The sequence below is a fragment of the Ambystoma mexicanum genome, chromosome 3p (assembly GCF_040938575.1).
Source record: "Ambystoma mexicanum isolate Mex_15411 chromosome 3p, UKY_AmexF1_1, whole genome shotgun sequence".
Classification (NCBI taxonomy): Eukaryota; Metazoa; Chordata; class Amphibia; order Caudata; family Ambystomatidae; genus Ambystoma; species Ambystoma mexicanum.
In genome coordinates, this window is record NC_090925.1 from 1,272,756,697 (window position 1) to 1,272,784,221 (window position 27,525).

The 27,525-nt window shown below is 51.1% G+C and overlaps 1 long non-coding RNA gene across 1 annotated transcript in view; it reads right to left on the bottom strand.

Annotated features, from left to right (window-relative positions):
* The window catches only part of LOC138581450 (uncharacterized), a 41,438-nt gene extending 19,121 nt beyond the window's left edge, over positions 1 to 22,317 (bottom strand). The window contains exon 1 of the long non-coding RNA XR_011304556.1: positions 21,450 to 22,317. This is a non-coding gene — a long non-coding RNA (uncharacterized lncRNA). The remainder of the gene's footprint in view (positions 1 to 21,449) is intronic.
* Between the last annotated feature and the right edge of the window lie 5,208 nt (positions 22,318 to 27,525).

The window sequence follows — 27,525 nt, forward strand, 5'->3', positions numbered from 1 at the left end:
TACTGTTGTCCTGTCTCCTCAGACAGTGTACATATCTTCTTTTGGCGGGGGTGTTGCCAACCAAACGCGCTCATTTTTCACGCTCTTTTACCTGGCAGACGGTGAGTCACGCACGTATCTAACTTCTGTGCTTGCCCCGTGTGTAGCCTACCCCTTCAGAGGTCATTCTAAGCTGCGTGTGACACGCATACGTTCATTCTTGTGTTACTGGGTGCCACAGCGTAGTGCAGGTTTTTCTTTCTGCACACGTGGTCTAGGAGGGGTTGCGTGCACGTCATCTCCCTTTTTTGGGCCTCCTGTGCGTTGCGTGACCCGTCATCTTTCCCCAGGGGTTACAATCAGCCTTGCTAGAGCACTAGGGTACAATTACCGTCTGGTACCCAACCCCTTTGACCCCCAATTGCCCAGGACTATAGTCTACAGCCACTCCCATACGCACATTAATATCAGTGCCATGGCTGGGAGGCGAGGATTCCGTAAGGGTGGCAAAGGTGGAAGAGCCACAAGTGGTGGCCGTGGTGGATCCGGTAGGGGACGTGGTCGTAACTTGCAGGGTGAGCCTGTCCCCCCATGTGCGGAGGACCAGTCAAGGGCACCCATTATCCCCCCCCACCCCCCCTCCCGTTGAGGCTGATGTGGCTGACACCATCCATGCTCAGCCCTTGTTGGACCAGCCCATCGTGGCACCACACCTGGCTGACTCCATGGCTGACTTCCAGGTCAGCAGGGCTACCACACGTGCGCTGGTGCACGTTGATGCCATCATGCCACGTGGATCTGGGGCAGCAAGGTCATCTGCTGCCCCAAGTAGGCAGGGCGGAGAGGCTGCAGGGGCAGCTGCGGCTCCATCCACCCCAGCTCTCACACACCCAGCCAGGACAGTGTCCGTCCTAGTCCATTCTGCTGACATTCCCCATGACACCATTACACTTGAGCCAATGCCTGCACCAACTCCCATGCTGAGTGTGCAATTCCACACACCTGATACAGAGCCCACCAGGGCTCCTGCCCCTAGTGTCCAGAGCGGCGCAGGACACTCAGGATCACCACCACCTTCCAAGCGGAAGAGGAAGAGTGCTCGTCCGGCACAGGCTGATGCCCCAGACACGGCTACACATTCCGGTCCGTCGAGGAAGCCCAGCTTCACGGATGACGAACTGAATGCACTTGTCGAGTATGTGTCCGGACATGATAACGAGATGGTCATTGTTGCAGGATCAAAGACCACACCTGCACAACGCCAGGCACACTGGCAGACCGTTGCGGACATCGTAAGTGCCCTTGGAATCGTGAGGCGCACAGCCAATGATTGCTACAAGCGCTGGAATGACCTAAAGCGCAGGGCAAAGAAGAACCTGGCCTCAAGTCATGCCGCAACTCTAGTGACTGGAGGTGGGTCTCCAGTAGAAGACATGGAACTCACTCCACATGAGTCAGTCGCTGGGACCTACGTCACGGAGGAACAGATCCAAGGCGTGGGAGATCTGCCTGATTACGAGGCATTGTCCGGTGAGTGCACATGCATGTGTGTGTCATCCATGTGCATGGTGTGTGTGTGAGGGCATCTGTTTGTGTGCCAGGTGAGAGTGTGTGCGCCTGAGTCGAATGTGTCAGCCATGTGCTTCATGCAATACATCCTGCACAGCTGCAATTGGCCATTGCAGTATCCCTTCTGCCAACAGTAGACATCTAGCCCAACAGCACCCCAGTTGCCCTTGAAGTGTCACCTTGCCACAACATTGTTGCTTATTTTCCTATGTTCAATCAGACAGATTGTATGCATTCCACCACTTATACTAGGCATTCCTCAGTCCTCTAGTCACATGTCTGGCATGGCCATGGTAAAGTGGAGTGACTTTGTTACCTGGATATCATATGTTCACACATGTCCCTGTGCAATTGGACCATATTGGACTGGCAGCTCCAGGTGATAAAGCAGACCTGTTTCAATTAGAAAAGCTGTTGCATGTGGGAACTGGACAGAATGAATAAGTGCTGCCCTCCTCTCCATCTACACTCAATAGCAATGGCACATGCCATCTGTGTGATGGCATGTGTGTGTCTCCTGGCAATCACAGGGCAATGTGTGATGCCACTGCCAGGCAGCATGCAGAAAATGTGTTCATCTTCCATCTTTGTGTAATGAGTGTGTGCCATTTGCCTGCCCTTCATACGCAGTGAGGGTGCATGCATGGGAGGGTCTTAGTCATGTGGGACATGTGTCAATCAAGTACTGGTTCTCCTGCTTCTCAGCCCTCGTGTGCCATGGTGCTAATGCGGGTTTCCATTTCTTTGTTTTTATGTCATTGCAGGGGAAGACGCACCTGATACTGCTGGGGTTGTGGAGATGGTGCAGAGCCAGGAGGGGTCCGAGGGCCGACCAACCACCAGTGAGGGACGTGGTGTGCTGGTGGGTGAAAACCCACAAGTGCTACAGGTTGTGCTCTCAAGGGGTGTCTCTGGCTGCACCTCCCCCGAGCTGTACTCAGCTGTTGACTCGGATGATGAGACCTACGTGCCGTCGCAGGTGAGTGTTCCAGGGAGGGAATCTGTTCTGTCCCACCCACCTGCACCAGGGTTAGAACCCTCAATGGGGATGTCAGTGTTGGCAGCTAGGCCTTTGGTGGTTACGGATGCAGGGTCACACTCCGCGACATCTGATCCTGTTCCTGGGCCAGCAGATCAGAGGGGGAATGCAGTCCTGCAGCCTCAGGCAGTGCCGGCACAGCAAGGCCCAGTCCGCCTTGCCCCAGACAGGTGTGGTGCCCACCGACGTGGTGGCCGTACGCCACCTGGCAATACCGCATGGGAGCAATCCATTTACGGTATGGCTACCCAACAGGCAGCATCATCCGAGATGATGGCTCAGGCCATGGATAGGGTGGCCACTTCCATTGTCCCCCCTGAAAGGCTGATGGAGCGACTAGAGCAGGCAACCGACTCCATCTGCCAGTCACACAGGGAGGACATGTTGGCGTCCAACAGGGACAGGCGGGCGGCACTGGCGACTCTGCAGGAGGCCATCTCCATAGAGTCCCAGGGCCACAGGGAAGCCCTGAGGCAGGAGCTACATCAACTCAGGACGACTCTAGTTGAGCTTGAGGCTTCAACACACCAAAGGACAGAACAGCAGCTGGAGCGTCTCACCCGTACGCTCTCAGCTGAGATGCAAGCAACGAGGGCGGAGGTCCGGGCATCCCGTGAGTTGTTGCATGGGGACCTCCGCACCCTCATCCTCCAGAACGAGACCTACCACACCCGCATGCTTGCAGCCATGGAGGAACAGAGTAGGGCCTTGCGTGGGCTGCCTCCCATAGTGCAACCACCTCCGGATGCAGCTGCACAGGGTGATAATAGCGACAGCAGTGATACTCCCACAATAGGGTAGCCGTGTGGGCCATGAGCCCATGGAGGTGTTTTTTTTTCCCAGGATCCACATAGGTGGTTTCTGGTGTGCACCCTGACCTCGGACCTCCTGGGTGGCCTCCCCAACCCCCCCGGGCCCTTTAATGGCCATTTTTGATTTTTTTTTATATTTATTTTTATATTTTTCCCAATTTTTTTGGGACAATTTGTTGGCTTCCGTGGTTCCTGTGGGCATACGCTGCATTGTGGCTGGGCACATGCAGGCTTGTCATGTATTAGGTTCAGATGCCTGGGTTTGAGTCACACACACCCCTCCTGCTTCCCGTTTCCATGGGCTTGCAAAAGGTGTGCCCAAGTGACATTGAAGTACATGGTGACATTGGACTCCCACTACATGTGTGGGTAGTCTAGTCAATACTGTGTATACATTCCTAGTGCATATTGCTGTTGTGTTGTACACTGCATGTTGCATTGATGTGTAACTCATCATCTGTGTCTGCCTCCCAATTTGCAGGTCCCTTCCTCATGTCTACACAAGGCCCTCTAGTCTGGAGATGGTGTCCTTGTTGGCAGAAGTGCACCTACAACTCTACATGGCACCAACACTGTTCAGTTGGAAGTGGTGGGAGTGCAGGCATATCCAGGTGGTGAGACAACTGATTTATTACATTACTGAAGTCATGTTAATGGTAGTACCTGCTCAAGTTTGTTGTTGGTCCTGCATTACAGTGAGCATTTCAGGTGTAGGAAGTTTCAATTGGGGACACTGTACATTGCAACACTTGTCATGTTGTGGGGATTACTTTGTTTACCTGCACATAGCATGACATGGCACGGTGTGTTGTGTGGCGGTGCTGGGGATGGGTTGGGTGACATGGCACTGTCCTCTTGTTGCATTTAGCAAGTGGGTATTCATTTTGGCTGCTTGAATGTGTTTCTTCACCAAACTGCATTGGTGTTGTGTGTGGGTAGGGATGCACACATTGTAACACTTCCAGGTGAACAATCTCAGGCTGATATGCTTTTCACGGTTGAATCTCCAGACATTCAGGATCAGTGTCAGGTTGAGTCATCATTGACTGTCAGATGGAATGTGCCAGGCCAGTGTGCACTCCACAGGGGAGTGAATACTATGTGAAGTAATTAGCCACTAGCTGTGTACGGGCTGCCTCCCCCCGTGCCCTTTCCCCTCCCATGCGCAGCGGCTGTGCATGTGGTTGGGGATGTGGGGCCACCACCATGTCCACGGGCAGGCCCCGGCGTGTTGCAACGTTGTGCAGGACACATGCTGCCACTATGATCCAGCACACTACTGGGGGAGCGTATAACAGCAGCCCGCCAGAACGGTCAAGGGAGCGAAAACGTGACTTTAGCACTCCGAATGTGCGCTCCACTATGCCCGGGTTGTAATGTGGGCTGTGTTATATCTTACCTGGGGTGGCGTGGTGGGGTTCCGAATTGGCGTCATCATGTGGGGGCTGAGAGGGTAGGCACTGTCCCCTGTGGAGGTGGTGATTGGTATCATTGGTGGGGTTGTGACCTTGCTCAGTATCCAACATGCATGCATGTGCAGTGGCATACATACTCACCAAGCAGCCATGTATCGCCATGCCGCCCAGCATCTATGTCCCGGCATAGGGTGGACATTCGGTAAATGAAGCTGTCGTGGGTGGACCCGGGATAGTTGGCATATACTGAGGTGATGATTCCCTTGGCATTACATACTACCTGCACGTTGATGGAATGCCAGTGCTTGCGGTTCCTATAGATGTGCTCAGATGCCCTGGGGGGACGTAGAGCCACATGGGTGCAGTCGATGGCACCTAGCACTTTGGGGAATCGTGCCACACCGTAAAAATCCTGGGCCGCAGCATGCCTTTCTGCAGGTGTTCTGGGCAGGTATATGTGCCTGCGGACTGATGGGCGTGCAGTGATGATGTCCAAGACCTGGTGTAGGCAGCGTGACTGGGTGGCCTGTGACACCCCACCCACTATGGCACTTGTCCGCTGAAATGATCCAGTGGCTAAGAAGTGCAGTACATTGAGGACCTTCTCCAGGGGGCTGAGTGCTTGGGAGCACAGGGTGGGTGATGTGAGGTCATCCTCCCACTCACTCACCAGGTCCAGTATAATGTGTGGTGGAAACCTGTACCTTCCATACACCTGGTCATCAGGCATCCCGAACAGGCTGGTTCTGGGTGTGAATATTCTGGCCCTGACTCTCCTCCTCCTCCTCCTCCTCCTCCTCCTTTGGTAGCCCACTGCCACTGCTGCTAGGAACGGTATGTTCATCCTGGCATCTGGCTTGTCATTTGATAAGTGCGCAAATTAATGCTTTGCGCGTGTACTAGGCGAGCGTGTGACCCGCGCACCCCTGGAATCTAGTTCCCAGCCCAATAGCGTGTGGAAATTCCCACGCACCACGGGATACAGGTGCGCTGACGTACTTGCGTGTGTAAGTGCCCGCGCACCCCTGAAATACACGTACATAGGCCAATCGCGTGTAAGCGCACTTTTGTCCAATTACACGCGATGACACTCGGATGTGCAGTATTTTCACGTGTGCTCCGTCATCACGTGCTGAGTGGGGAACACCCGTGCGGGTCACGTCACAGACGCGCTTACGCGCTGAGGGACTCTGGTCCAATAGAATCGCGTATGCGTGCTGACGCGCTTACGCGCTAAGGGCCTTTCCTCGGATTTCACGCTGACGTGCAGGATTTTCACGTGCCAAATCACTCCGTATCAAGCTGGCCACCCGAAAACACACGGAAGACCATGCTCTTGCCCAGAAGGCCGAGTTACTGCCCCCCAGTGCCCCGAGCAGCCTCCCACGTGCCATCTGCTGCTGCCTGCCTGCCTGCTGCCACTGTGCCCTGCCATTTGGTGCCTGCACATCAGCCATCTGCAGGGGTCCAGTTGCTGTGTCCACCCCTGCTGGAACTGAAGACTCCCAACTGGGATTACATCGCTCCACAGCCCAGCCCCAGGACCCAGTTGCCCACCCACACCTGCCTCTGGGGTTGCCATGTCAGGCACTTCCACATCTGGCACCAGTGGCAACCCCAGGCCAGAGGGGCAGAGGGGCACCAGCTTCACTGCCACCGAAGTTGGTGTCCTGGTGGAGCATGTCCTGGGGCAGTATGATGCCCTCTTTGGATCGTCCCGCGCCAGCAAGGAAGGACGGGAGAGGATCTGGGCCGACTGTGTGGTTGCCATCAACGCGGAGGGGGTGGCAACCCGCAACGTCCAGAAGATCAAGAAGCGCTGGGAGGACTTGAGGTCCAGGACCCTTGTGGAGGGGGGCCGAGGCCACATGAGTTCCATCCAGAAGAGGGTCCTGGAACGCGTACGCCCAGCGCTCCACGCCCAGATCCTTGAGAGGGCGGCCCGTCTGGAGTTGAGCGGTAAGTGTCCAAGCATTACTGTGTGAGACAGGGCATGTTGCGGTGTACTGGTTCTATGATACTTGCCTGTATGTGTGCCATAGGCCATGTATGCATGTATGTGTGCAGGGACATCATGGTAATGCATGTGCGACCAGTGATGTGTGACCCACGTGGTTGTTGCCTGTGTCCAAATGCGGCATGGGGAGCCCTATGCAGATTTTGAACATGAGAGCATGCCAGTCTCTGTACCTGGACATGGGTGGGGGTGAGGGATGGGTGCTGATGCCAGGTACATATATGGTAGCCATGTCTGTGTGCCTGACCTGCATGTCTGTGACTTGTGCATGCCATGGATGCATGACACATGTGTGTGACAATGCACAGATTCAGTGAAGCAGCCAACTTACCCTTGTTTTGGCTGTGTTTGGTGTGTTTGGGGCCAGATGGATGTGACTGAGGTGAAGTGTGTGCATGTGATATGCATGAGCCATGATGCATGTGAGTTGCATATCATTGAATGTTTCAAGAGTCCATTGGACATGCATGGAAATATCCATGGCATGCAGCATGCCTGTTACTGTGTGTGTTTTGCCTGGACTGACCCATGTGTTGTGGAGGGACATGATGGAAGTGTACTTTGACAGTGGTGCTCATCTGCTATTGCTTCCTGTCTAGGGGACCATTGTGCAGTACCCTGATGCTTGTGTTCTTTGTCTCCCTCTACGCAGCGGCTAGTGAAGAAGAGGGCGGAGACGGCGCTGTGGAGCAAGGCGGCGGGGATGCACCCACGGCTGCAGCGGAAGGGGTGGGTGAGCCCCCACAGGGGCCTGCTACGGCGGGAGACGGTGAGGAGCCATCCAGGTTGGTGGTTTGCACAGAGGAGGAGGAGGCCGCCACTGGGGCACACATGGGGCCTGGTGGGGGCATCCCTACTGGTGCAAGTGGTGCAGTCCAGGGCCAGGGGCAGGAGGCAACACAGGTCACCGTGGAGGGGCCTGTGCATGTCGCTGTCCCTGACCCTGTGAGTGCACCACCATGCACCAGCAGGGATGCCCCGTCCCAGGCCCGTCCGCAGGTAGTGGGGATGTCCATGTCACCTGACTCCCCTCCACCTGCGGACCTGGGAACCCCTGGCCGTGTGGAGAAGGTCCCGATTGGGGTCGCGATGCGCACGGCTGTGATTCGTGATGCCGTGCGTGCTTCCCGGGAGGAGCACGCACGTCATCACGAAGTGCACCGTGCCGACGTGGCCCAATTGGGATCGGCCATGTTCGGGGGTTTCCTGCATGTGTTGGCCAATGTGGCGGCCCTCTCCTCCTCTGTGCAGGCTATCCACCAGTCGTTCTCCTTGCCGTCTTCCGGGCCAGATGCCACCAGGGCCCCCTGTGGACCTCCCCCGACCAATGCAGCCAGCTCGGTGGGGATCCCATCCCTGCCACAGTTGGGAGTCGGAGGTCCAGCAGGGGTGGACAACACTGCAACTGGACCCCAGCAGATGGAAGATGTGACAGCATCATCAGGCAGGGCACGTGCACGACGGCGTCGGTGGTTTCCATCAGCCTGGATGCCGTCGTGCTGGCAGAGGCAGTGGCGTCGGAGGCAGCAGCGGGCTCGACGTGGGAGGCATAATGGCTCGGGGCCATCAAGATCAGAGGGGCAGCCATCGGCCGGAGGGCAGGGCAACCCTGGGATGGTGGTGTCTTCCGTGTGGGAGGAGTTGTCCAGCGGATAGGTGCGGAGCGGCAGCGGGCGGAAGAGGAGCGGCTCGCCATGGTCAGGGCGGAGTTCTCCATGCGTCGGGCATTGAGGCGGGCTGAGTGCCTCGAGGAAGCTCACAGGGAGTTTGAGCTGAACATGGGGTTATCCCTGCGAGACCTCGGGGCCAGGACAGAGTCCCGCCTCCAGGACATCGACATGGAGTTCGATGATGCCCTGGCCAGCAACATCAACAAGTGAGCCGCAGGACTTGCCCGCTGCCTTTGTATATAGTTATTTAGTTAGTTAGTGTTAGGTTTCCTTTATTTTGTTTTATTATTTTGGACCGCTCGGACAATGGCCACTTTTTTGTATATATTTTTTAGATTAGGTAGTAGTAGGTTTCATTTATGGTGTTGGGCTCATGGACCCTGGAACATTCCTGTATATAGTTTGCTTTTTGTAGATACTTCTTTTTCATTTCTTATTGTGTTCACCATGAGGAAATGGTTTTTCCTTTTTTTTCATACTACATGATATTGCTTTGGACAACATTTTTTTTTTATTCCTTTGTTTTTTTGATTAAGACTTTTGTTCTCGGACATGGACCATTAATTTGCTTATCCACATAGTTGTATGTTTGATTTGTTTACTTATTTTGAATCTATAATACATTTTTTATTTTTACTTTCACTTGTGTTATTTTCTCATTGATTTCATACATGTCATGATATGTGTTTTGACATTCACTTGCACCCATTGTGTATGTGTGTGTCGGGCATGTGTCCATTTACATTGTTGCCATTGGGGTTGTATCATGTAATTGCATTCACTATGTGGGTGGATGCTATCCTTGCCTGGGTGTTTGTGCTGGGTATGCTGCCCATTACTGCCATGATTGTGTATCGTCAGGACCTGGGGCCAAGGGGACATGTGTGGGTGCCTGGTGGAGGTTGCCCCTGCACTGCTGGGGGGTGGTGGGAGACATGAGTGGGGGCCAGGTGGAGGTTGCCCCTGGATGGTGGGGGGCGGGGGTGATAGGGGACATGAGTGGGGGCCTGGTGGAGGTTGCCCCTGCACTGCTGGGGGGTGGGGGTGGTGGGAGACATGAGTGGGGGCCTGGTGGAGGCTGACCCTGCACTGCTGGGGGTGGTGGTGGTGGGGACGACATGGGTGGGGGCCTGGTGGAGGGTGCCCCTGGATGGTGGGGGGTGGGGGTGGTGGGAGACATGAGTGGGGGCCTGGTGGAGGCTGCCCCTGGATGGTGGGGGGTGGGGGTGATAGGGGACATGAGTGGGGGCCTGGTGGAGGGTGCCCCTGGATGGTGGGGGGTGGGGGTGATAGGGGACATGAGTGGGGGCCTGGTGGAGGTTGCCCCTGCACTGCTGGGGGGTGGGGGTGGTGGGAGACATGAGTGGGGGCCTGGTGGAGGTTGCCCCTGGATGGTAGGGGGTGGGGGTGATAGGGGACATGAGTGGGGGCCTGGTGGAGGTTGCCCCTGGATGGTGGGGGGTGGGGGTGATAGGGGACATGAGTGGGGGCCTGGTGGAGGGTGCCCCTGCACTGCTGGGGGGTGGGGGTGGTGGGTGACATGAGTGGGGGCCTGGTGGAGGTTGCCCCTGGATGGTGGGGGGTGGGGGTGATAGGGGACATGAGTGGGGGCCTGGTGGAGGTTGCCCCTGCACTGCTGGGGGGTGGGGGTGGTGGGAGACATGAGTGGGGCCCTGGTGGAGTGGGGCCCTGGTGGAGGGTGCCCCTGGTGGCTGGGGGTGTGGGGGTGGTGGTAGACATGAGTGGGGCCTGGTGGAGGGTGCCCCTGCACTGCTGGGGTGTGGGGGTGGTGGGAGACATGAGTGGGGGCCTGGTGGAGGGTGCCCCTGGTGGCTGGGGGGTGGGGGTGATAGGGGACATGGGTGGGGGCCTGGTGGAGGGTGACCCTGGTGGCTGGGGGGTGGTGGGAGACATGAGTTGGACATGGGTGGGGGCCTACTGGCAGGTGCCCCACAGTGCTGGGGGGTGAGGGTGGTGGGGGACATGAGTTGGACATGGGTGGGGGCCTGCTGGCAGGTGCCCCACAGTGCTGGGGGGTGGGGGTGCAAGGGGACATGTGTTGGTGTTCATTAGTTCAAGGAGACATGTGCCTTTGCTGGGGGGCATGCCCATGTTGGGTGGGCTGCCTGCGGGACATGACCAGGGATGCAGGGTAGTCCCCTGTGGTGTGGGCTGCCTGCAGGTGCCGCACACTGTCAAATCACATGTGGGACTCCCGGGCACCCCTGAAATACACGTACCGTGCAGAAATCGCGTGTAAAACTTCCTGCGCACCCCTGAAATACACGCGCCCAGGCTATTCGCGTGTAAAACTTCCCGCGCACCCCTGAAATACACGCGCCCAGGCTATTCGCGTGTGGAACTTCCCGCGCACCCCTGAAATACACGCGCCCAGGCTATTCGCGTGTAAAACTTCCCGCGCACCCCTGAAATACACGCGCCCAGGCTATTCGCGTGTAAAACTTCCCGCGCACCCCTGAAATACACGCGGCCAGGCTATTCGCGTGTGGAACTTCACGCGCACCCCTGAAATACACGCGGCCAGGCTATTCGCGTGTGGAACTCCCCGCGCACCCCTGAAATACACGCGCCCAGGCTATTCGCGTGTGGAACTTCCCGCGCACCCCTGAAATACACGCCCCCAGGCCCGATCGCGTGAGGAACTTCACGCGAACCCCTGTAATACACGTAGCCCGCTCCCCCAGGCCCGATCGCGTGTGAAACTTCACGCGAACCCCTGAAATACACGTAGCCCGCTCCCCCAGGCCCGATCGCGTGAGGAACTTCACGCGAACCCCTGTAATACACGTAGCCCGCTCCCCCAGGCCCGATCGCGTGAGGAACTTCACGCGAACCCCTGAAATACACGTAGCCCGCTCCCCCAGGCCCGATCGCGTGAGGAACTTCACGCGAACCCCTGTAATACACGTAGCCCGCTCCCCCAGGCCCGATCGCGTGAGGAACTTCACGCGAACCCCTGTAATACACGTAGCCCGCTCCCCCAGGCCCGAACGCGTGAGGAGCTTCACGCGAACCCCTGAAATACACGTAGCCCGCCCCCCCAGGCGCGATCGCGTGAGGAACTTCACGCGAACCCCTGTAATACACGTAGCCCGCTCCCCCAGGCCCGATCGCGTGTGAAACTTCACGCGAACCCCTGAAATACACGTAGCACTCTCCCCCAGGCCCGATCGCGTGAGGAACTTCACGTGAACCCCTGTAATACACGTAGCCCGCTCCCCCAGGCCCGATCGCGTGAGGAACTTCACGCGAACCCCTGTAATACACGTAGCCTGCTCCCCCAGGCCCGATCGTGTGAATAACTTCACGCGAACCCCTGTGATGCACGTACCCTGCAAATCGCGTGTGACACTTACCGCGCACCCCTGAAATACACGTAGCCCGCTCCCCCAGGCCCGATCGCGTGAGGAACTTCACGCGAACCACTGTAATACACGTAGCCCGCTCCCCCAGGCCCGATCGCGTGTGGAACTTCACGCGAACCCCTGAAATACACGTAGCCCGCTCCCCCAGGCCCGATCGCGTGAGGAACTTCACGCGAACCCCTGTAATACACGTAGCCCGCTCCCCCAGGCCCGATCGCGTGTGAAACTTCACGCGAACCCCTGAAATACACGTAGCACTCTCCCCCAGGCCCGATCGCGTGAGGAACTTCACGCGAACCCCTGTAATACACGTAGCCCGCTCCCCCAGGCCCGATCGCGTGAGGAACTTCACGCGAACCCCTGTAATACACGTAGCCCGCTCCCCCAGGCCCGATCGCGTGAGGAACTTCACGCGAACCCCTGTAATACACGTAGCCCGCTCCCCCAGGCCCGATCGTGTGAATAACTTCACGCGAACCCATGTGATGCACGTACCCTGCAAATCGCGTGTGACACTTACCGCGCACCCCGGTATACATGCACACGTATTTTTTGTCAGCGGGTGTCCGTGTTTGTGGGTACCCCTTTGCACGTCATTTTTCCTGGAGGGCCACAGTATGGGACATTCATCATGGCAGTATATAGGTGCTATTTGTTGGCGCACCTTTTGGCGCACATTTCTTACAGCCGCAGAGACGCTACCGCCTCCTTTCTTGTGGCGGTCGTGTTTGTGCCTGTGCGCTGGTTTGAGCGTGCGCTTTTTTCCCCTATTCTATTCCATGAATACGTGTTGTAGGCGAGCGTGTGGGCGTTCCGCGCACTTGTGCCCTGTACTTCCCCCGTGACGCCCACGTTTTGGCAAGTTGTTCCCCATTCCGAGTGTTACGCCCGTGTTCCGCCTACTTTTATTGCGTGCGCCGCGCTATGTGCGAATTTCGCTGTGGCCTGTGCGATTTTCGCTGTGACCTGGCGCACGCTGTTAGATGGCCTGTGTGCCAACGTGCGCCGCGCACTTTTTTATCGCACATCCGCTGGTTTTCTCGCGCACGGCCTTCCATGAATCGACGTGCGCTGCTTTTCGTGCGATTTTCGCACTTGCACTGCGATTTTCGCTATTCCACTGCGATTCGCACGTTTTTGCCCACTTGCGCCGCGCTAATTATTCCATGAATCGGCCTCTATGTGTGTATTTAGAAGTGTACCCAATACCCTTTCTGAGAAAAGCTGCATTTAGAAGTCTACCCAATAGCCTATGTGTGTATTTAGAAATGTACCCAATACCCACTCTGAGAAAAGCTGCATTTAGAAGTATACCCAATAGCATATGTGTGTATTTAGAAGTTGTGCCCAATAGCTTCTCTGAGAAAAGTAACATTTAGAAGTTGTGCCCAATAGCCTCTCGGAGAAAAGTTCCATTTAAAGGTTGTGCCCAATAGCCTATGTGTGTATTTAGAAGTTGTGCCCAATAGCCCCCCGGAGAAAGTTTTCATTTAGAAGTGTACCCAATACCCTCTCTGAGAAAAGCTGCATTTAGAAGTGTACCCAATATTCTATGTGTGTATTTAGAAGTGTACCCAATATCCTCTCTGAGAAAGGCTGCATTTAGAAGTGTACCCAATAGCCTATGTGTGTATTTAGAAGTGTACCCAATATCCTCTCTGAGAAAAGCTGCATTTAAAAGTTGTGCCCAATAGCCTGTGTGTGTATTTAGAAGTTGTGCCCAATAGCTTCTCTGAGAAAAGTTGCATTTAGAAGTTGTGCCCAATAGCCTATGTATGTATTTAGAAGTTGTGCCCAATAGCCCCTCTGAGAAAAGTTGCATTTAGAAGTTGTGCCCAATAGCCTCTCTGAGAAAAGTTGCATTTAGAAGTCGTACCCAATAGCATGTGTGTATTTAGAAGTTGTACCCAAAAGTCCCTCTGAGAAAAGTTGCATTTAGAAGTTGTGCCCAATAGCCTCTCTGAGAAAGTTGCATCTAGAAGTTGTGCCCAATAGTCTCGAAAGTAGAACTTAGAAGTGTACCCAATAGCCTATGTATGTATTTAGAAGTTGTGCCCAATAGCCTCTCTGAGAAAGTTGCATTTAGAAGTTGTGCCCGATAGCCTGAGAAACGTTGCATTTAAAAAAGCTTGGCCAAGTCGCCCAATAGCCTCTCTGAGAAAGCTGCATTTAGAAGTTGTGCCCAATAGCTTCTCTGAGAAAAGTTGCATTTAGAAAAGCTTGGCCAAGTCGCCCAATAGCCTCTCTGAGAAAGCTGCATTTAGAAGTTGTGCCCAATAGCCTCTCTGAGAAAGCTGCATTTAGAAGTTGTGCCCAATAGCCTCTCAGAGAAAAGTTGCAATTAGAAGGGCATTTAGAAGTGTCCTGATAGCCTCTCTGACAAAAGTTGCTTTTAGACGTGTGCCCAATAGCCTCTCTGAAAATTGCATTTAGAAGTGCGCCCAATAGCTTGTCTGTGGAAAGTTGCATTTAGAAGTGTGCCCAATAGCCTCTCTGTAAATTTAGAAGTGTGCCCAATAGCCACTCTCTGAAAATTAATTGCATTTAGAAGTGTGCCCAATAGCCTCTCTCTGAAAATTGCATTTAGAAGCGTGCCCAATAGCTTGCCTGTGGAAAGTTGCATTTAGAAGAGTGCCCAATAGCCTCTCTGTGAAAGTTCCATTTAGAAATGTGCCCAATAGCCTCTCTCTGAAAATTGCATTTAGAAGTGTGCCCAATAGCCGTCTGTGGAAAGTTGCATTTAGAAGTGTGCCCAATAGCTTGTCTGTGGAAAGTTGCATTTAGAAGAGTTTCCAATAGCCTATCTGTGAAAGTTGCAATTAGAAGTGTACCCAATACCCTCTTTGAGAAAGCTGCATTTAGAAGTGTGCCCAATAGCCTCCCTGAGAAAAGTTGCATTTAGAAGTGTACCCAATAGCCTATGTGTCTATTTAGAAGTTGTGCCCAATAGCCTCCCTGAGAAAAGTTGCATTTAGAAGTGTACCCAATACCCTCTCTGAGAAAAGCTGCATTTAGAAGTGTACCCAATAGCATATGTGTGTATTTAGAAGTTGTGCCCAATAGTCCCTCTGAGAAAAGTTGCATTTAGAAGTTGTGCCCAAAAGCATATGTGTGTATTTAGAAGTTGTGCCCAATAGTCTCTCTGAGAAAGTTGCATTTAGAAGTTGTGCCCAATAGCCTCTCTGAGAAAAGTTGCATTTAGAAAAGCTTGGCCAAGTCGCCCAATAGCCTCTCTGAGAAAGCTGCATTTAGAAGTTGTGCCCAATAGCCTCTCTGTGAAAAGTTGCATTTAGAAAAGCTTGGCCAAGTCGCTGTCCTGTGGGTGGGGAGGGAGCTTATGTGTGTATTTAGAAGTTGTGCCCAATAGCCTCTCAGAGAAAAGTTGCAAATAGAAGGGCATTTAGAAGTGTCCCGATAGCCTCTCTGAGAAAATTTGCATTTAGAAGTTCTGCCCAATAGCCTCTTTGTGAAAGTTCCATTTAGAAGTGTGCCCAATAGCCTATCTCTGAAAATTGCTTTTAGAAGTGCGCCCAATAGCCTCTCTGTGAAAATTGCATTTAGAAGTGTGCCCAATAGCTTGTCTGTGGAAAGTTGCATTTAGAAGAGTGCCCAATAGCCTATCTGTGAAAGTTGCATTTAGAGGTGTACCCAATACCCTCTTTGAGAAAGCTGCATTTAGAAGTGTGCCCAATAGCCTCCCTGAGAAAAGTTGCATTTAGAAGTGTGCCCAATAGCCTCCCTGAGAAAAGTTGCATTTAGAAGTGTACCCGATAGCCTATGTGTGTATTTAGAAGTTATGCCCAATAGCCTCTCTGAGAAAAGTTGCATTTAGAAGTTGTGCCCAATAGCCTCTCTGAGAAAAGTTGCATTTAGAAGTTGTACCCAATAGCATGTGTGTATTTAGAAGTTGTGCCCAATAGCCTCTCTGAGAAAGTTGCATTTAGAAGTTGTACCCAATAGCATGTGTGTATTTAGAAGTTGTGCCCAATAGCCTCTCTGAGAAAGTTGCAACAAAGGGAAAATAGAATTTCAGTCTTGGATGAGTTAAGATGTGAAGACCTCCAGGACTGGATAGAAGAAAGGCAAGCAGAAGATTTGCATGCAGGGACACAGACAAGGGACTGAAGATTTGGGTGTTACCTGCATATAGGTGATAGGAGAAATTATAGAAAGAAATAGTATCAGGAAGGCCGAAAGTATAAAGGAAAAAGAGCATGTATGGACAAATCATCGGGGAACCCCAAAACATAGATGCTAGGACGAAGAAACATGAAATAGAGTAAGTGCAATTAGATAGGTAGGAAGAAAACCTATTATTGACAGTGCCATAGATAGTTATAAGAGAAGAATGTGATGATCATCGGTATTAAATGCAGTGGAAAGATCGAGTAAGATGAGAAAATACAAGTGCTTAGTGTTGCAACCCGATAAGAGAGAAGCAGTTACAGAACGGAGAGCAGTTAAAGTTAAATGAAAAGGCAGGAACCCAGATTTTAGAGACAGAAGTCCAACAGCCTCTCTGTGATAGTTGAATTAGAAGTGCCCAATAGCCTCTCTGTGAATTTAGAAATGTTCCCAATAGCCACTCGGGAAAGTTGAATTTAGAAATGTGCACAATAACCTGTCTGTGGAAAGTTGCATTAGAAGTCTGTACAAAGTTGATTTAGATTCATGCCCAATACCCTCCCTGTATAAAGTTGAATTGAAAGAAGTGCACCTACTAGCGTGCCCTAATTAATCTTATTAGTATAACTAACAGTATAGCTGTGTAATGTAGAATCTAAAACGGTGACTAATAAACGAATACCCTCTCTATTCAAATTGAATCTAGAGGTAGACCTAATATCTTCTCTGTATACAGGCGAACTTAGAAGTGTACCTTAGAGTACCTAATAGACTAATTCATATCCGTCTACAATAGAATCTAGAAACGCACCAAATAGTCCAGTATCGTCTCTGAGCAATTTGAAGTGTGCCTAAAAGCGTGCCACCTCTGAACTTAGAACTACAATCAGAAAGCCCTCATAAATCCACCTAAAAGCTCGCACCAAACATGAGTGCCCCCACTCCACCAGAGCCTGTCGGAAACAACCCCCGTGGACCACCTTCCCTCCCATCCCACCCTTCCCAAACAACCCCACCCTCCTTTGCACTCCCTGCCATTCCCCTCTCCAAACACCAAGCCGGGGGGCACGATGGCAAGCCAATCACCCTAAGACCACTCCACCCCTGAACCTCACCACCGACCAGCCAACGTTAACCATACCCGCTCCCCTCACTATCATACCTGGCACACCCCGCCGTGCAATCACCCACCCCCGCCTTGCCCTCAAACCCCTGCCACCTTCCCCCCCGACCGCACCCTTTCCCCTCCCTAAAAACTGCACGCCTAGCCCTAGCAAGAACCGAAGCCGCTTACCTCTCCCCCTCTGAACCCCTTACCCTCTCTCACACACTAATCAATCGCAACAAAGAAACTAAAGAGGAAACGTACTCGGTCCCCCTCAATCTCTCAGCACTCTTCGCCTCCCCTGTCTCGACCCACCACCACATTCCCGCAATCACCTCCTTCCCCAGTGGCCTCACCCTTCCTGAAACCCCTCTCCCTCGATTTCTCATCAACTACAACTGAAACTCCTAACCGCCCACATCCCACCTTCAAATCCCCCGAACCAAACCCGATCATCTTATCACACGCAGCCACCCTCCCCCGCCCAAAGCCTGCCAAATTTTCTGCTCGCCCACTATTCCCATCTAGCATCATCCACCCTACCCCTCTCCCTCCACTCTCTCCGCCACCGCCCCCTCCCGCTCCAGCACCAAGACCAACCTCGCCTGCCGATCCTCACCCGACCCCCCTCCCATACTTGCATCCGAACCCCCGAATTTACGCAAATGTTGGAAAAAACTAACGATCACCCGGACCTAGCCGAGGCACTCCTCCAATCTCCAACACCCACCTGCCTTCCCAACAACCAACTTACCCCTGAAACCTTTGATTCATGGCTCAACGCATCTCTCCTGTGACACCCCCCCCATGCAAACCATCAACCCGCCGTGGCCCTTTCCCCAGATGGTTCACTCCTGAGTTGAAGACCACTTAACGACTTTACAACTACCGGTTCACTCCTGAGTTGAAGACCACTAAACGACTTTACAAATACCTAGAACGCAAATGGCAGAAAGAGAAAACCCACGAGAGCAGGACCACCTTGGCACGACACCTATATCAATACAAGGCCGAAATCCAGAAAGCCAAAAAAGCCCACTACAACACCCGAATCCTAAACTGCAAAAACCCAAGCAAAGAACTCCACAAAATCATCTCCGAATTCACCAATCCAGCTTGTACCACGACCGTCCCGACCCCCGTCACAATCACTGTGCGACTCACTCTCCCTTCACTTTTACACCACGGCTATCGAAAGGACAAAAACTCTAACCACCAAACTAGCTCTCTTACATCCACCAGGCAATGCTCCCCCCATACCAGCCAGCCCATCAGCTGCGTCCTCCACGCAACAAACGTTTGATTCCTTTAGTCCAATATCACCGGAGGAATTTCTCAAACTTCTTTCTGCCCGCAAACCATCTGGATCGCCGTTGGACCCTTACCCAGCCACAACTCTTAAAGAAATTTTCGCTTCCACCTGCGCAGGAGAACACGCAAGATCTATCATAAATGCCTCCCTTTCCTATGGTATCTTTCCCGACGCATTCAAAATGGTTCACGTCAAACTTCTAATTAAAAATCCTTTGCTCGACCCTCTCGAGCCCAAAAACTACCGCCCCATCTCAAACACCAGGTTCCTTGCCAAACTCATTGACCGAACCGCCTACTCCCAACTAAATGTCTTTGTCGAAACCAACAATCTCCTAGACCCCACCCAATCAGGTTTCAGAGCACGTCACGGAACTGAAACCACCCTAACCTCGACCTTAAAATGACGGCCGTCTCCGCGGGATGCGCCGCTCTAATCCTTCTTGACCTATCCACCGCCTTTGACACGATCAATCACTCAATCCTCCTAGACCGCCTCCACTCCCCTAGGAATTTGTGGAACCGCTCTTAAATGGATAGCCTCTTTCCTCAAAGATAGGTACCAAATAACAATACTCTCCAGCTATACCTCCCAAGCTATACCTCCCAAGCCCGACCAGTTGACACAGGAGTCCCACAAGGAGCATGCCTATCTGCCCTCCTGTTCAATCTCAACCTGATCACTCTCCCACCAATAATTTCGCACACACAACATCCTGTGCTACAACTACGCCAACGACACCCAACTAATTCTAAAACTCCTTAACTCAAAACCCAACTCCCAACCTGACCTGGCCTCATGCCTCCTTGACATAGAACTCTGGATGACCCAAAGCCACCTCCTGTTAAACCCCTCTAAAACGGAAATCATGATATGTGGCAACACAGAACTTCTTCCGCACCCACTACCATGGCCACCCGCCATGGGCATCTCACCGACCGCCGCCAAATCAGTGAAAAATCTTGGACTCTGACCTAACACTCTCTCGCCAAGTCAACAACGTCTCAAAGTCCTGCCACTACCACCTTAAAACCCTTAGGCGCATCTTTCCGTATCTTTCCTTTCCCAACAGACTCTCTGCGGTCCAATCAATCATATCAAGACTGGACTACGCAAACCCCCTATACCTCGGAGTCCATGCGCACCAACTGAATAAACTCCAAAGAGCACAAAATGCGGCAGCCAAATTGCTACTTGCGCTTGGCCCGAGAGACCACGTCTCCCCGGCCCTTAAGACGCTGCACTGGCTTCCAGTAGCCCGAAGGGTGACCTTCAAAACCGTATGCATCTCCCATAAAGCATTGCATAAAACCGGACCTCAATATCTTCAAGACAAACTAAAACCCTACAACCCCCCACAAACCCTAAGATCGAGCGCAGCCAGCCTCCTAGTCATACCGAAGACAAACTCTGTCAGATTAGGCAGAGCATCATTCTCAGCCTTTGCCCCCACGCTATGGAATTCACTCCCACCCCACATCCGCCTGAGGACCTAACGTCTTTCCGCAAACTGCTGAAAACCTGGCTCTTCCCATAACACCAACCGTACCATACTAACCGAACAGTCTAACAACAGCTCAATGACACCAATCCAACAAACTACCTGATCCGAGAAATTGACAGCTAATAACCCCTAATATAAACTAGAAGGACAAACAGAACTAAACGAATAAAGTAGATCAAAGCAGTAAAAGGGCCAATAAGAATAAATCATACGGAAACAGTAAAGAGAGTTAAACTGCTGAAATAGACGGAATGCATAAGGAGCGAATGAAATGAATGGCACAGATGAGATAATTAGAATTGATGAAGCAGGTGGAACTGACGAACGCGCTGAGTGGAAGAATGCATGAATGGCAGAACAGATAACTACATAGTTCAAATGAGTGTGGAAATCGAATGAATAAGTAAATTGGATAAGTGTATAGAATGGATGAGCATTTCGAACGGATGAGTGTGTAGAGCAGATGAATATGTGGAGCGGATGAGTATGTAGAGCATATGACAGCTCCAGGTCGTATCTGCAGGTATCCACAAGAGAAGCAAGTAATGGGCATGAGTGTGAATAGCGGATGAATTCGGATGTGCGGAGAGTATGTAGATCGCTGGAGAAGATGAATGTATAGAACGGATGAATGTATAGAGCAGACGAGTGCATAGAGCGGACAAGTGCGGAGAGGGGGGAGTGCGTAGAGGGGGGAGTGCGTAGAGGGGGGAGTGCGTAGAGGGGGGAGTGCGTAGAGGGGGGAGTGGGTTGAGGGGGTGAGTGCGTTGAAGGGGTGAGTGCGTTGAAGGGGTGAGTGCGTTGAAGGGGTGAGTGCGTTGAAGGGGTGAGTGCGTTGAAGGGGTGAGTGCATAATACGTATGAGGGCATAAAGCGGATTAGTGCCTGGAGCAAACGAGCGCTTAGAATTCCGTATATAGACGTATATAGTATGGTTTGGAATGCAGAGAATGTTCAAAAAAAGCATATTACTCATCATATCTCACCACCACGCTTACTCTCTCCTTTACATCACCACTCAACTAGAACACAGAGATACTATGACACCATTCGGTATAACTGTTCTCATACCAACATCCGCCGCTCACTCCACATCATTCTAAGTAAACACTGCTGGTTACACACCCTCAGCCAGGCGTTCTTCTCAGGCCTAACGCAGCCACATCCTGTCTGCATAAACCCTACGGAGCGAACACATACTCCTGATCTCTCAACCACCTAACCTACAGCTAAGAAGCTGCTATCACACGAATACCGCACAAGCTGCACACATACCAGGTGCTCACACGCACCTTTTGACTCCCTCTACTCTCTCTACTGATCTGAAATTCGGTTCCCAAGGGCGTTCAACCTACCAGCGGCTTCAGACCATACCAATGGTATATAAGGCGCTATGTAAATGCAAAATAACATAACATTAGTATGTGTGAAAAAACGGAATGCCTCCGCGTAGGGATGTCAGATGTAGCCTCGTCCCCCATCAAATAGATGAACAACAAAAAAATACATTGCTTACCCGACAGGAAAAGCACAACTGCCTTGAAATCCTTTTCTTCACGTATTTCTCTTCTACTTTCATCAAGATCCTCTATCAGCCATTTACAATTAACGTCAGTGGGAATTGCCAAAGGCCAAAATTGCCCATCCTTTCAAATACAGAGAATTGTCGGAATCAAAGAAAAGTTAATTGAAGAGTGCCGTGATTTGAGTTATTGCCTAAAAGAAGAAATTAAAGTACATTTAGTATGCTCCAAGCATTTGTCAACCAGGTCTGTTCTCAAAACCATTGATGTATAGTGGGCTTGCTATGGATGTTCTTGCCTGATGTGTCCCGATATGCGAATGAAGCGCTTGGTAACTTCCTCCAAGACTTTGATGCATTGTGGCTTTAACTAGTTGCATCTGCTCGCTAATAAAATTAGAGGTGGGTGTTCTGGAGAGACAATATGTTCTTAACTGCAGAGCTCTTGTACCTAAAATGCTGCAGTCATTTTGTGTGTGTCCTTTAAAAGACAAATATCTGTTTCAGTTTCTTAAAGGTAAATATCAACCATAGAGAGTCCCAGCTTGCAGACAGCAACATGTACAGGAAACGATAGGGACCAGAAATAGGAGGGTATGCAGGGACAGAACCCATGACCATGATCTTTACTGGGGGCAACACAAAGTAAATATTATACCTTAGCGGGAAGGCCTTTGCTAATATGAGCCAGGCACTATCCTCCAGAAGGGTCAGAAGTCTCCCCCTCCTCCATAAGCATTGCTACTGTGCCATAAATTATGCACTACAGCTGAACTGGTGCAGCACTTATAGCACTGGCAAAATCCTGCAAAAAAGTAAAACAAAGCCATGGATAAATTTTACAGGGGCATGGTTTCTCACAATTGCGCCACAGTCTGAAACCTGTAGATAACATATTACTTAGAGGGCCGGGTGCACCTATCTGAGGAAGGCATTGACCTATTTGTGTGGAACATTGTGGGGGCATTGGCGCAGCAACAGCGTTAAAGCCAGAAAGGAGCAGCCAGTAGGAGCATTGATCCCCTACTTGGTGACGGTTTGAAAGCGATCAGCCTGATCAGTAGAACAGTCATCATGTGAAACTGGGAAGGAATTGCCCCACCCACGAAAAGGGGGCCTCTGTAAGCTGCACAGCAAGGGTGCCTTAAGGCAGTGGCCTTCAAACTGGGGGACTGAAGGATAGATTATGGTGACTGTTTTTAATAGAAAATATAAGGATTTGTGGCAGGGGTGGGGGGGCAGAAACTATATTTTACTCAAGGGGGCTCAGCATAAAAAGGCTTGAAGACCACTACCTTAAGGGAATAAAGTGACCTCCCACTTTCACATAGCAAAGCAATTAACAGTACTCCTTTCACGTCCAGGTCTGCCACCGCGCCATTCCTCCGATACACAAAGCTGCTGAAAAATCTGGAAAAGCAAGAAAATAGCTCCACAACATCTAACAAGAATGAACTGGTCCCATCCTTAGAGACATTATATATATATATACACACATATATACATACACACACACCCATCTGTCACAAGTTTCTCCCCTTCTCACCTGTTTTTCCTTGCTTGCGACCTTCTTGGATGATTTCTTTTGCACGGTCCGGGATTTGTATAGACCTGTGTGCTGATCTTCGGGTTCCAGCGTGAGGATAGCAGTCCTACACCAGGAGGCATTCAGATGTCCAGGACCGGGAACCAGGAAGGAAACAATGTCTGAGCTCAGAGGCACGGAACGCCGTGACCCGAGCGCAGGCGAGGATCCAGGAAGAAGCTCGAAGGTAAGTTCAAGGAAGGAAAGGGAAAGGAAGATAATTCAAGGATTCGGAAATCAGGACACGGAAGGAAGCCCCGAGCGAACTCCGGCAACACACGTCCGACTACACTGGGCGGTAGCGTTGAGACACGCAGAACCAACGGGGCGTGTCTGTTTTGTAGAATGTTGAACGTAGCACGTAAAGACTGGCACGCTGCGTTCCACACCAAGCGGCCATGTTGGAAGGATCACGGAATTCAGTCCTCTATGGGCCAGGGACCACGAAGTCCAGAATGGACGCAGACGGCGGTTCATGACAGTATGCCTCCTCTGAAGCCCAGCTCCACCGGGTTTGCCTGGATGGATGAGATGGTATCTTCGTATCAGCCGGGGGGCATTCATGTTTGAAACGGGTTCCCAGGCACGCTCACTGGGAGAATACCCTTTCCACTCAACCAAATACTGTAGTTGACCAAGTTGGAGTTGGTCAATGACAATCACTGGGGCAGATCTTGGAGCTGTTCGAGAGGGCTGAACATATGGTTTTAACAGAGAAGTGTGGAAGACTGGATGAATCCTTTTCCATGATTCTGGTAGTCGGAGTCGAAAGGCCACTGGATTAACAATTTCTTTTATACAAAAGAGTCCGTAATACCTGGGAGCCAATTTGTTTGGTCGTAGGTGACGAGGAAGGAGTTTCGAGGATAACCAGACCTTTTGCCTATTGAATAGGAAGGGCCAGGCCTTCTTTTGGAGTCTGCATAATGTTTAACGTCTCTTCGGGCCTTTTCTAGGTGTTTCTTTGCTTCTTTGTGCACATTGATTAGAGTTTCAATCCAGGAATCAACCGCAGGAACTGGGGTAGGATGTAGGAGAACGGATTGTAGGACTGAAGGATGAAATCCTTGACTACAGAAGAAAGGACTGGTCTTGATAGCGGAATGATCCGAATTGTTGTATGCAAATTCGGCCACAGGTATTAAGAGTGACCAATCATCCTGGACTTTGGTGGCTAAGCAACAAAGATACTGTTCCAGGGTTTAGTTTACTCGTTCGGTAGCTCCATTGGTTTGTGGATGATAACCCGAAGACAATGCACGTTGAATTCCCAATATACGACATAGCGGTTTCCAAAACTGGGATATGTACTGGGATCCTCTGTCGGAAATGATTTTGGAAGGTAATCCATGAAGTTGGAATATGTGTTCTAGAAAAATCCCAGCAAGTTCAGATGAGGATGGTAGTTTGTATAGAGGCGTAAAGTAAGCCATATGTGTGAACAAATCAATGGTAACCATTATAGTTGTGTAGCCTCTGGAAGAAGGTAGTTCTACGATAAAATCTGTGACAATGATTTCCCAGGGTCTTGTTGGTAGTGCTGGTTGGTGAATGAGACCTGCTGGTCTTTTATCGTCATGTTTGTTCTGATTACAGACTGCACAAGTCTGGACATGGATCTTGACGTCATCCTTGGCCACCAAAACTGTCTTTGAATATGATGGAGGGTGTTGGTGATGCCACGGTGTCCTGAATGGAGAGTATCATGGCATAAGCTTGTTATCTTTTGTCTCAATACAGGAGTAGGGATGACCAGCCGATTGTCCTTGAATAGAAATCCGTCTTTTGTTTTGAGATTCCACCGATTGTTTCTCTTAAACTCCTTCCAGGGTTCAGAGGACTGAGTTTGGACTCCAATATCCACCAGGAGAGTAATTGCTTGTGCAACAAATATTGTGTTGGGGAACATTTTAGGAAAGGTCCAGTCCTCGAGGGGTTTGTAATCAGGACGTCTGGATACGGCATCGGCTATAATGTTATGTGTTCCAGGAAAATGATGGATTTCAAATTGGTATTGGGCAAAAAAAAGGCCCAGCGGGCTTGGCGACTGATTCTATATTACACGGATTGTAGGACTTGAAGACTTGTACCGGGTGGTTGGCTCCCAGAAGGAGATGACGCCAATCAGTGAAGGCTTGACGAATGGCTAACAATTCCTTCTCCGGGACGGAATAATGAGTTTCACTGGGAGTCAAGGTGCGGGAGAGATAGGCGATGGGGTTTTCTAACTTGTCGCCAAGTTCCTGTTTCAGGACTGCCCCAATGGCGTAGTTGGAGGCATCAGTTTCAACAAGGAAGGATCGGTCAGTGTCAGGTTGAGCTAGGATGGGAGCTTGTGTGAACTCCAACTTCAACCGTTGAAATGCCGATTCTTGGGCTGAGGTCCACTGAAAGGGGGTATCTTTCTTTAATAATGTGACAATGGGGTGCACAATCTCCGAAAATGTGGTTATAAATTTCCTGTAGCAATTAGCAAGCCCCAGGAAGGATTGAATTTGTTTTACAGAGGTTGGAACAGGCCAAGATAGAATGGAGTCAACCTTGGAAGAATCCATTCCAATCCCCCTTGGGCGAAGAACGAATCCGAGATAGTGAACAGTTGATACATGGAAAAGACATTTCTCGGGTTTGGCCAGGCGATTATGTTCTCGTAAACGTTGCAAGACTGCCCTTACAGGCTCTTTGTGTTTTGGATGGTCCTTGGAGTAGATCAGTATGTCGTCTATGTATACCATGACGAAGAGGAACAGCATATCAGAAAAGACCCGATCCATGAAACGTTGGAAAATTACAGAGGCATTAGCAAGCCCAAAAGGCATGATCAAGTATTCAAAATGGCCGAAGGGTGTCCTAAAGGCTGTTTTCCATTCATCACCTTCTTTTATGCGAATAAGATGGTACACACCCCGGAGATCTAGTTTTGTGAAGATGACTGCACCTCTCACTACTTCCAGGATGTCTGAGATGAGAGGCAATGGGTAACAGTCCTTGAGAGTGCATTGATTAAGGCCACAGTAATCCAAACATGGCCTTAGCTCCTTGGAATCCTTCTTAGGTACGAAGAAAAGGGAAGCGCCGCTGGGGACTTGGATGGTCGAATAGTTCCATTTTCCAAGTTGGTGTCCAGGTATTCCTGGAGCGCCCTTTTTTCAGGTTATGACAGACTAAACATTCTTCCGAAAGGAATCACGGCTGAAGGTTCAGTGTCAATGGTGCAATCCTCAGGTCTGTGGGGGTGGTAGCGGTTGAACAATTGCTGTTGAGAATACATCGGAGAATGCCTGGTAGGCCTTGGGAATCCGGATAATGTTAGAGACGGTGACTGGAATTTGCTAAGACTCTTGAGTCTTCAGAGGAACTTGGTAAAGTGATTAGAGACAAACAGTGGGACATACAATATTCTGAACCAAGAAATAAGGAGCCTGCTGCCCAGTTGATGTAGGGGTTATGCTTCTGTAACCAGGGCATGCCTAGAAACATAGGATAGTGGGCAGATCTTATGATATCAAATGTTATCCTCTCTTGGTGGTGGTTTATTGAAAGAAGAATCTCTTTGGTTTGAAGGGTTATGGGTCCTAAAGATAAGGGTCTCCCATCAATAGCTTCAACAGGTTGCATGATCTCTCGTGTTTTGTGGGGGATTTTGTGACTAGTGACCCAATCATGATCTATGAATATGCCCATGGCTCCGCAATTCACTAATGCCAGGATGGGGTAGGATTCTTTCTTGGAAGGCAATAGGAATGCCTGTAGAATCACAAGATTGTTTTGTCCAGGAGAGTTCAAGGAAGGAATTGATGAGGAGCAGACACCTTTCTCCCGTGGTGGAGCGATAGGGCACTCCCTCACAAGGTGTTTATTGGAGGAGCAGTACATGCACAGTCCAGTGTGAATCTGGCGCATCCTTTCTTGTGGTGGGATGGATCCACGGAAGGCCCCCAGGAAGGCCCCCAGTTACATGGGTTCTGGGTCAGAGGTTGGAGAAGCTGCGGGCTCTGGTCTGTATGTTTCGTCTGTGGTAGCCTTTTGGGATATTGACTTAGACTTCCTTTTTTCTGCCTTTCTTTCCTGGATTCGAAAGTTAATTTGTAGGGATAGGTCCATGAGGGCCTGGAAGGAGCTTGGGCGAGCTACCCTGGCTAACTCGTCCTTTATTTCTTCATTTAGGCCTCTTCGAAAGAGGGTGAAGCTGGCTTCTCTAGACCAATCAGCCTCCTTTACAAGTTGTTTAAAGGGGGTCACATAGGTAAGCATATCCTGGGATCCTTGTTGAAATTCTAGTAGACGTTCTTGAGCACTGTAAACCAGCTCTGGACGATCAAACATGGCTTTTAGGACTTCCACGAACCCATCATAATCATCCAGGAGGGCGTCGCCCGAATTGACCATGGGGGTTGCCCAGGTCAAGGCGTTACCAGTGAGGTGTGAAATCATAAACCCCACCTTTGCTCTTGGGGTGGAAAAGTAGTATGGCTTGAAGGTGAA